The following is an 11,776-nucleotide window of genomic DNA, read 5'->3' on the forward strand; positions in this document are numbered from 1 at the left end:
CGTGCATGCACTTAACCAAATGGGTCGAGGCTTATGGAGTGATGCCCCAACCTTAATGGGTGTACTTGTTTTGTCACACCCTGGATGTCATCCTGATGATAGTACCTGGAAACAGAGCTCTAACATGGTATAGGTGAATGGGATATTCTACACGAGGGATTCATAATGACATTTAGCTTTGAGGATAGGTTTGATTGTATTAACAAAATGCTACAAGAAGTGAAAGCAGTGATCTTTAGGATACCGCAGGATCCTTTGCACATGATTCAACTCGATTGGACTACTCAGTTGAGCCACGTGCTAGAATGCTATAACGTGACCATTGAAGAAGAAGATGAGGATGCACAAAACATTAACATCCCTGAAACTAAAGGTCACCGTGAGGTTGAAGGACTACAGATTGAGAATCCTGATATAATTGCACCACTGAAAACAAAACAGGTGAATATTGGTATAAAGGTCGAGCCTAAATTTGTGAAGATTAGAGATTACTGGGACAACACAATGGTGGATAAGGTCGCTGAATTGCTCCACGAATACCAAGGTTTGTTCCCTACCAAGTTTACAGATCTAAAAAGGATAATCAGAGACTTGGGTGTTATGAAGATCACGTTGAAGCCTGACGCGAAGCCGGTTAAGCAAAGATGCTACTGCCTCAATCTGAGGTATAAGGAGAAGATTCGCTTAGAGCTACACAAGATGCTCATGGTAGGCATCATAGAGCCCGTAGGAGAATCTGATTGGGTAAGCCCAATGGTGGTACAGGAAAAGAAGCAAAAGGAAGAAATAAGGATATGCATAGATCTTAGGAAGTTGAATGACACTTATGTACATGATCCTTTTCCGACCCCATTCACTGATGAGGTGTTGGAAAATGTAGGTTGCTAGGAAGCCTATTCCTTCACTGATGGGTTCTTTGGGTACCATCAGATCAAAATCTTACTAGAAGATAGGAGAAAGACAACCTTCATGACTAAGTGGGGTTGTTTTCAGTACACTATAATGTATTTCGGATTGAAGAATGCACCTGCGATTTTTTCACGCGTAATCGTTACTACATTCAAGGAATTTATTCATAAATTCCTAGAAGTGTACTTTGATGACTAGACTATGTTTGGGCTGGTGAAATGTCATGTGGCAAGTTTGCACCTGATGTTAGATACCTGTTAAAGATACTAGATTGCGCTCAATCTAAAGAAATGCCAGTTTTGTGTTCCTTTTGGGACCCTACTGGGTCATATAGTTTGTAGACAGGTATTGATGGTAGATCCCACATAGATTGCGGTGATACTTAACATATAAGCACCAAGGAGTGTGAAAGAGCTGAGCACTACCCTAGGGCATACCAGATATTACATAAAGTTTATCAAGGGCTATGCCCAGATCACTGCGCTTATGGAGAAGTTGTTGAAAAAGGATGTCACATTCTGCTAGAATGAGGACTGTAAGAAAAGCTTGGATGTATTGAAGGAAAATGTGGTCACTGCGTCGATTTTATTCTTCCTGGATTAGAGGAAGCAGCTTCATCTCCATGTTTACGCGTGATGTATAGCGCTGGGAGTAGTACTGACACAAGCTAGTGGAGGAGACTTGGACCATCCTATAGCGTTCACAAGCAGAAGGTTATCCAAACTAGAGAAGAACTATTTGACACTGAGCATGAAGGGTTAGCCATGGTTTACGTACTCCAGAAGTTCAAACACTATTTTCTGGGTGGCCATTTTAAGATGTATATAGAGTATTCTACGTTGAAATACCTGGTCAATAAGCCTGTGTTGGGGGGAGAATCTGCAGGTGGTTTTTATTATTCCAGGAGTATGATTTTGAAGTTATTGTAAAGTCTAGATGACAAAATGCAGGACCAGACCATATGTCATGCATCGAAACATGGGAAGAGCCCACTAATTTGGAGGAGGGATTGCCTGATGTGCAACTATTTGCAGTGCTCGTTGTCGATGGTCATTTTGAGGATATCATACACTTCCTAACAATAGGAACTGTCTGGAAAGGATACACCATCTAATAGAAGAAGGAGTTAGTGGTGTGCACGACAGACTTTTCTGTCATTGTCGGGCATCTGTAAAAAATGGGGTCTGATGAGATATTGTGACGATATGTCTTGGAGTTTGAAAGGAGCAGTATCCTCGTGGACACTCATGGGGGTGTTGCGGGAGGACATTATGCAGGGAGAGCAGCTGCGCAGAAGATTCTACGCATAGGGTTATGGTGGCCAACCCTCCATCAGGATTTAAAAGCATATTTCAAAGCGTGTGATGTATGTCAAAGGACTAGCATGCCATCGCAAAGGGATGAGCTACCTCTAAATCCACAAATGACATTACAACCCTTTGAAAAATGGCCGATAGATTTTGTGGGACCCATTCAGCCCCAAGGGAAGAAGACGAGAGCGAGGTACATTATCACCATGTTGGAGTATTTGACTCAATGGGCAGAGGCACAGCGTGTGAAGGATTGCACAGGAATGACTGCTGCAAAGTTCCTCTTTGAGTATGTACAGATGCGATTTGGGTGTCCAAAGATTTTGATTAGTGATCACGGTACACACTTTCTTAATGAAATGATCAGCGCGCTGATGGAGGAATTTCAGGTATATCACCACAAGAGCACACCTTATAACCCGCAGGCTAACAAGATGGTGGAAGCATTCAATAAAGTACTATAGAATGCACTGACCAAGGTTTGCAATGTTTAGCGAAGTAATTGGGACCTGCACATACTCACAGTATTATGGGCATGTTGGACGACATGCAAGAAGTTGACTAGACAAACACCCTTTCGTCTTGTATATGGCATTGAAGCAGTGATGCCCATGGAATAAATTGTGCCTAGTCTACACATAGCAACACTCATGAGTATGACAGATCATGGAGCCCTAGAAGAGAGGCTCGCGTAGCTGGCTGAGATTGAAAAAGAAATATTTCTAGCTGGATTTCACCAACAGGGCCAAAAGCAGCATGAAAAAGCACGGCATGATCAGCACATTAAGTTGCACATCTTTAAGGTAAATGACCTTGTTTTTTTAAATTGCTTCAAGTTTGATAAATCTCCAGGGAAATTCAGAATACACTAGTTAGGGCCCTCTGTCATTGAGGATATTACCGACAAAGGAGCGGTTCAGTTGGTCAAATTGAATGGAGATCCATTTCCAGGAAAGGTTAATGGCAGTTGCTTGAAGCCATGCACTAGTGGTTCGGCCATGTGACTATATGAAGGTAGCACAGTCTTAGTGCTCTAGGCATTTGAAAGGAGGCGCGAGACTATAAACTACACTGCCTGGGTTGGGGAGCTGCTTGATTGGAGGATTGTGCGAAGCAAGGAAGTGTCGCAAGGCTCACGACAACATGAAGGGAGATGCACTACCCAAGGAAAAATCATGTAGGTCGGCCGGAAAGTGACTGTTGAAGTCACTGTTCATGATTTGATGGTAGAAATGTGGCTAAATGGAGTGGGAATCCAACATTTAAGATGAAATTATGGGTTAGATCCTTGAAAATCTACCACCAATCTGGCATTAATGAACAGAATGTGGGGGAAACGATTAGATTTGAATTCAAAATGCCATATAAATTACAGGCAGCTACCCAACAAAAAAACTTGGCATTTTGAGCATTGAGTTGTTGAGCTCTCAAGCGCACATGAACCGAGAATTCTTTGAGGCTTTGATAGTGAGTCCAATGTTTTCGAACTTACCAAAGATGTCGTGAGCATTGTTGGAACGTGTTATGTCAGCACCCACAGAAGCTATAGATACTGAACCAGTAGCACAGGAGTTAGTTCCTTAAATTGTGATGGAGGCTGAAGAAGTTGCTCCAGAGGTTGTCGAAGTATTAGCAGAAAACCCTAAATCACCAAGGACGTTGAGACCAAATCGCACCCCAACCAAGGAGAGTGCAAAGGATAAGGAGGGTAAGCAACCTGCAATACCAGTGTGCATGTTACCAAGAAGAAACCCATCAAAGGACAGGCCGATCACACAGGAGAAGGGAAAAGCCATCAATCTAGAGCCGAAGGAGGAAGAAATCAAAGACATCTCAATGGATGATGAGGATGTGGGAATAGACGTGGAGGAATTTGAAGCCCAGGGTACTGACCCTATCACTTGGCTGCCTGAGTACATCCCTCCAAACAAGGGTAAGGCCAACATACCAAAAGATATCAATGAGAGCTAGGTCCCCTTGCAAACACCTCTACTATCAGATGAGATTGTTTTTGAAGGACCATGCTTGGCATGGGTTCCTCTGTTAAAACTTTAAGACTGGGACTTGGTTGATCATGAGAAGTTCCCACACTTGGTGACCGAACAACTGATGCACCGCATTATCGATACAACCGCCAGAATGACCAGATTGGAGCCACGGAGGTGGCTCAGAGGAGTAGACAAGGCAGGTCTGCTCAACATGCTATGGGTACTGCACTAGATCCATACCCCAATTACAGTCTTGGTCATCAAGCAGTTGCTATGCTTGGTGCATGATGGGTGTCTGTGGTTGGAGTAGCCAATATCCATCACTGACAGGTTGATCCACATGATCACACGGATGCCCTACACAGGAGAAAATTTGGCCATGATATTTGGCGGAAAGAGAAGTTTAAGCTGGTAAAGAAGCTGTGTGGATATGCCATATCCAACATCAGTGACCCTACTGTAAAGGTGGCTACGCAGATTTTAGTAGTGAAGGTGATGAGGAATTGTCACACAGATGAGGTGTGGAGGTTTTAACCCTATATAGAAATTACCTGCATATTAATTCTAAGAACAGAATATAAACAATGCGAGAGCATAACACATAAAACACATATACACAAATATTTTCCCCTTGATCCCAAAACTGGGACTACCAGTTTGATTTTTTCATTATGTTCCTTTCAATCTTACAATACGTATTTATACATGTTGAAGCATCCAATACCATGGACTGAAAACCATCACATCCAAAACCATGGACTGAAAACCATTGCATCCAAAACCATGTGCGAAAACCATGCACAAAAGCATAGGTAGGTCCGCCCAACCTAATATAGGGTCCAAAAAAAATTCCCCTGAGCCCTGCCCTAGACCCTATAGAGGGGGCCTAATTGCCCCCCTCAAACCTCCCATATAGGGGGCACTTCCACCCCCCCTATGACCCCCACACTGCGCAGTCGATGCAATGAAAGGGGGGCTCCACCCCCCCTCTAAATCCCTGTAAACTATGTGGGCTAGTCATGGAAGCAATATAAGACAACCCAACATTCTCCCACTTGTGGTTTTTATTCCACAGGGGGCCAGAGGAGAGCTTAGTCATTTATCCAAACCTCAAACACCCATTGTTTCTCTAAACCAAGAGAACATCTTAGAGCTCACAGATTTTGTCAATGCATCTGCAGTATTCTTCAAAGTGTCCACCTTTACCAGCAACACCTTTTTGTCTTCTATGATATCCCTCACAAAGTGATACTGAACATCAATGTGCTTTGTCTTTGAATCATAAGCAGGGTTCTTTGCCAAGAAAATTTCACTTTGGCTGTCACAGCCTATCCTTATAGCTCCCTGTACTAACCCCATACTTGAACACAATCTCTACAACCAAACTGCTTCCTTGCTTGCATGAGTGGCTACCACGGATTCTGCCTCTGTAGTTGATAATGCCACTATAGATTGTTTCTTACTCATCCAGCTGACTGCACCTCCAAATAGGTTAAACACATACCCACTTGTAGATCTTCTCTGATCTAGATCTCCAACCCAGTCTGCATCAACAAAGCCACAGATTTGCAAAAATCTGTCCAATCCTAGTCTTCCCTGGTAGCACAAACCATAATCACTAGTGGCACACCTGAAAACCCATGTCATTGTTGTCTAATGCCCCTTTCGTAGTTTTGACATAAACCTGCTCAATACTCCTACTGCATGTGAAATGTATGGTATAGTATAGACCATTGCATACATCAAGCTACCGACTACACTTTCATATGGAACATGGGACATGTCCTCTTCCTCTTCTTGTGTCTTGGGACATTGTTTAGTAGATAAGTTCACACCTACATCAATAGAACCTTCACTGGTTTACTATCCTGCATATTAAAACTTTGCAGTATTGTCTCAACATACTTCCTCTGGTTTAACCAGAGCTTCCTCTTTTCCTTGCCCAAAATATAGTTTGCAGCACCAAGATCTTTCATGTCGAATTTGGAGGACAATTGGGTCTTCAAATCATGGATAATTTCTTTGTCATTTCCAACCACCAACATATCAACCACACACAAGACCAAATAAATAACATGCTCACCAATTAATTTAAAATACACACAGTGAGCTTTTCTTCTAGCGAAGCCAAGTCCCCGTATAAATGTATCAAATTTTTGATACCACATCCTTGGTGACTGGTTTAACCCATACAAAGACTTCTTTAACTTCCATACCAATTCTTTCTTACCCTTCACCGCAAAATCTTCAGGTTGCTTCATGTAGATCTCCTCTTCCAGATCCCCGTGAAGAAATGATGTCTTCACATTCATCTATTCTACCTCAAAATCAAAAGCAGTAGCAACAGATAGAAGTAATCTAATAGAAGCTACCTTGGCAACAGGAGAAAAAATGTCACCAAATTCAATTCGCGACACCTAGGAATAACCTTTTGCTACCAACCGAGCTTTGTATTTCTCCACCTTTCCTTCTACATTTGTCTTCTTCTTGAACACCCATTTGCTGCCAATGGGTTTCCTTCCAGTTGGCAACTCCACCAGATCCCAAGCCTCATTTTTTTTCAAAGATGCCATTTCATTAACCATGGCCTATTTCCAGAGTTTTCCATCCTCTACTGCTTCCTTCATAGTTCTGGGATCATCATCAGTAATAGATAAAGCAAAATTTGAACATAAAGTAGATGGACTATACCTTTCTGGTTGCCTTCTTTCTCAAACTGATCTTCTCACACCCAGAGTTTGTGGCTCTTCATCTTCTGATTCCTTCTCTACTGTAGAGTTTGATTCTTCCTCCTTTAGCTCAAACTCTATCTCCTCAGGTTCCTTTGACGGGACTTCATGTTTAATAACATCCTTCAACTCTCTGAACACCACATCTCAACTATACACAACCTTCCTTGTTACTCGGTTCCAAATCTTATAACCCTTTAAACCATCCTTATACCCAATAAAGATGCACTTTTCAGATTTACTATCCAACTTGGTTCTTTTCTCCTTTGGATCATGTACATATGCATCACATCCAAATATCCTCAGATGTGAAAGAGAGGGTTTCTTACTAGTCTGTACCTCTTGTGGAGTCTTATCCTCCAACGCTGATGAAGGTGATCTGTTGACCATGTAACATGCTGTCTCCACCACCTCTACCGAGAATTCTTGTGCTAATCCGGCACCACTGAGCATGCTTCTTGCCCTTTCCATCAATGTCTTTTTCATTCTTTTTTCAACTAAATTTTTCTCAAGTTTGTATGGAGTAGTCTTCTACCATGCTATACCACACTTCTTATAGAATACTTCAAATTCCTTGCTAAAAACTCTCCACTGTTATCTGACCTGAACACGTTTATCTTCTTCTATTTATGGTTTTCCACCAGAGCCTTAAATTCTTTAACACTGTCAAAGACTTTAGATTTCTTCTTAAGGAAATATATCCATGTATTCCTTGAGAAGTCATCTATAAATTATACATAGTACACAGACTTACCCAGTGATGGAACCTTCACAGGTCCAAACACATCACTATGCACAAGCTCTAATATATATGTTTCGCCCTCTTACCACTAGAGGGAAACTCACCCGATTCTGCTTCCCATAAACACAATTTTCACCGAAATCAATATCCAAAGAGCTATTACCCATACCTCCTACCATACCTTTACCATGAAGTATTCGAAGGCCCTTCTCTCCAATATGTCCAAGCCTTTGATGCCACAGCATTTTCTTCTCTCCAGAGACCACTAGATTTTCTACTCCACTTTCAGGAACCACATAACTATTGCACCGATAAAAAATAGTGCTACCTTGTAGCTTGTACAGAGTTCCAATTCGAACTCCCTACATCAATACCAGTGCTCCCCGAACCATCTTGCAAGTATCCTCCTCGAACACTGTTTTTACCCCTGCATCATCCAGCTTGCTTACATAAATTAGATTTCTGGCTAATGTAGGAATATGCAGAACACCCGGAAGTGTTCTAACCCTTCCACCTTACAGATTCAACTTTACTTTTCCATGACCAACGATTCTAGCCTTCCTGTCATCCCCTAAGAAGACATCACCACCATCATATTCCTCATACTCACAGAACCACTTTCTATGAGGAGTGAAGTGAAAGGATGCACCTGAGTCAATCAACCATGCCTCATGATCTACATGTGTACTTGAAGAAGCCAAGTACACATCCCCACCTTCATCTGAGGTGGTTTTTGCCTCTGTAGAAGGAGCATCATCAGATCCCTTTCCTTTGTCAGGAGATTTAGATTTACAGTCCCTTTTGTAGTGCCCTTCCTTTCCGCATTTCCATCAAACCACCTTTACAAGTTTTCCTCGAGATTTATATCTCCCTCTAGTCTATTTAGATCTCCCACTCAATGACTTATTTTTGTTTCTATTCTGGGACCGTCCTCGTATAGACAAGGCATCACCATTATGGCTCTCCATATTTTTTCGTCTCATCTCCTCCATTAGTAAGGATGAGACTATTTCATCAAACTGCAAGGCAGTTGCATTGCTACCTATTGTAATAACCAGACTATCCCACGAGTCTAGTAGAGAACAAAAAAAACTGATGCACTTATCTTCATCTAAAATTTTAATATCAATAGATAATAACTGACTTACCACAATATTAAATGCATTCATATGCTCTGTCATCGAGTCTCCATCTTACATCCTCAGGTTATACAGCATTTTCCACGGGAACAATTTATTCACCAAAGACTTAGATTGGTACAAAGTCCCTAACTTGTCCCACAAAGCCTTTGACGTAGCTTCCCCTGATACATTCAGCAATACTGAATCTAAGACACACATTCATATTGTGATCTTTGCCATCCAATCCAACTTCTTACATTGTTTATTGGAAACTCCCGTTGGTTCAACATCTGGATCTACCACGATCCACTGATCTTTATCCACCAACAGATCCTCCATCTTGAGTTTCGAGAAATCAAAACTCTGACCATTAAATTTCTCGATCTCTATCTTTCCACTTCTCGCCATATTCTTTCACCACTAAGAACAATCTCATAGATCTCCCATAGAACATGGTCTACCACAGGCCCGAGCAAAACCCCTCAGCAACAAAGGCGTCCGCTTGAAGCCAAAACAACTTTGATACCAAATCTAGGTTTTAACCCCGTACAAAAATTACCTGCATATTAATTCTAAGAAACGAAAATAAACAATGCGAGAGCATAACACATAAAACACATATACACAGAGATTTTCCCTGGATCCCAAAACCAGGACTACTAGCTTGATTTTTCATTGTGTTCCTTTCAATGTTACAAAGCATATTTATACATGCCGAAGCATCCAATACCATGGACCAAAAACCATCGCGTCCAAAACCATGGACCGAAAACCATCGCATCCAAAACCATGTGCAAAAACCATGCGTAAAACAATAGGTAGGTCTGCCCAACCTAATATAGGGTCCAAAAAAAAATTCCCTGGGGCACTGCCCCAGACCCCGTAGAGGGGGGCTAACTACCCCCCTCAAACCCCCACTGTGCAGTCGATGCAACAAAGGGGGGCTCCACCACCCTCTAAACCCCCGGTAAACTACATAGGCTAGTCATGGAAAGAATATAACACAACCCAACAAGGTGTCGTCACGCTAGCAACCCAATGCACCGAAGGAGTTCCGTTCAATTGGGTACACTATCTTTGCAATGAGTTCTTTGTGAGATGCCATGAGGCAAAAGAGCTCAGCAAGACGTGACACTATGCGTGGCTCTTGCTGTCTATTGTGCTTGTAGCATGGGAGCTACCAGAGGACAGCCAATTCCCTTCGGTCGCACCAGACCTACCAGAAGCAACGAAGTATGCTTCCCTATGGGCAACCAAGGATGTGCAACGCATCAAGGACAACAAGATATTCTGGATCTTGATGGAGATGAACATCCGCATGGCCATCAATCACAAACCACAGTTGTTGCCTACAATGTTTGCTAACCTGCAGGGCTATGCAGAGTTTAAACCAGATTTTCACCATGTGTCCATTAAGGCACAGAAGGACCCTACGTAGATATGGTATGACTTGCCTTACCTGGAAACAGATGATGCCATTGACGCATTACTCAATCGTTGGCCAGCAAAATGGAGAACTACAATAGACTTGGTGGTGGGAGGGAGCATGTCATTGCATAGAGGAAGAAGGAGGAGGAAGGGCTCAAGATGACGTAGATGGCTGAAAAGAGAAAGAAGGAGGCCGCTGACAAGGCTTAGGTGGAGCGTGATGATGCTCAGCAGATGGAGAAGAAAATAGGAGGAACATAACAGGGCTTTGACAAAGGCGTGAGGTCGCCTTCACCCGAGACAGAGGAAGAGATGGATGAGAAGACAGAGCAGCATGGTGCAGACCCACAGGCGACATCTGCTCGCATCAAGCTTCTAAGGGAGTAGGAGAAAGTAGGGTCCAGGAAGAAATCCAAGGCCACTAAAACATCACTGGACCCAATCACCCTTACAGAGGGTGATTTTCACGACATCAGTGACACGGTATGACATGTCACCACGGAGGCCCTACAATAGTTTGAGAAGTAGCAGCAACTAATATTGGGGGCTATCCAGATAGGTCTGCAAGAGTTGTAGACCCACACGTTACAGGCTCGCATAGTGTCCACCAGCCTTGCTATCGACACTTCAGAGGCTATCGAGATGCTGCATGTGAAGGCCTGCAACACAATAGTGCTGCTTGATGGAGCATTGACCATGGAGAATGAAGCTAACAGGCCCACTTTCAGTGCCCTCAAGGGAGTAGGGTTGAATCTGGCAGCTCTCCCCGGTGAGGCACTACACCTCTTGTAGGATGGAGTGACTGCAGAGCTGAGGGCCTGTGAGCACCGTGCCCTACAAGTGATCAGCAGATGGCACTAAAACAAGACTCTGCCATCACCACTATGACTGAGGTGACCAACCAAAACAAGCGTACAATGTAAGTCATTGAGGAGGCATGCCAAATGGTCCCAAAGTTGGCCATTCCTGAGGAAGAACCAGTTGAGGTGCATGACGCTTGTACAAAAATGGAAAGGACTTAGTTGGAGTTGAACCTGCAAATCAAAGAGTTACAGTTGAAGGCTTAGCCTTAACTCTGGCAGAAGTGAAGGAGAAGCATACAACTGCTGTTACAGAGGCAATAGCGGTGGTTGACAGTGTAGTAGAGGATTGCACACAACTTTTTGAGCAGTCGTTCGACATCCTGCCAAGCTTACAGGAGGACCCTAATGTACAACAACTGGAGACAAAAACACGTGAGCTACAGCACTGTTATGATGAGGTCAAAGGCACAGTACAAACCGTTGCGCTCACACAAAGATTGGTGAAGCTGTAGGAGGCTAAGCAGCTGAAAGAACAAGTGGATGCAGCGCTGCACAAGGAATCAGTGTTGAAGGTGCAACTAAAGCCCTAGCTAGATGAGGCTTACATGGTCACAACCTCTATTGAAGGAAATTTTGCGCCTCTACAAGCAACTTAGCAAAAGCTTCAGGCCAACAGTTCAGGAGTAGTGACCAAGCAAATGGTTGAAGAGGCGAAATAGGCAGCCGCACAGTGCACTACTGAGTTT

The sequence above is a fragment of the Pinus tabuliformis genome, chromosome 2_2, assembly GCF_031772625.1.
Source record: "Pinus tabuliformis cultivar Carrire ecotype Pingquan chromosome 2_2, CPIR1, whole genome shotgun sequence".
In the NCBI taxonomy this organism is placed as follows: Eukaryota; Viridiplantae; Streptophyta; class Pinopsida; order Pinales; family Pinaceae; genus Pinus; species Pinus tabuliformis.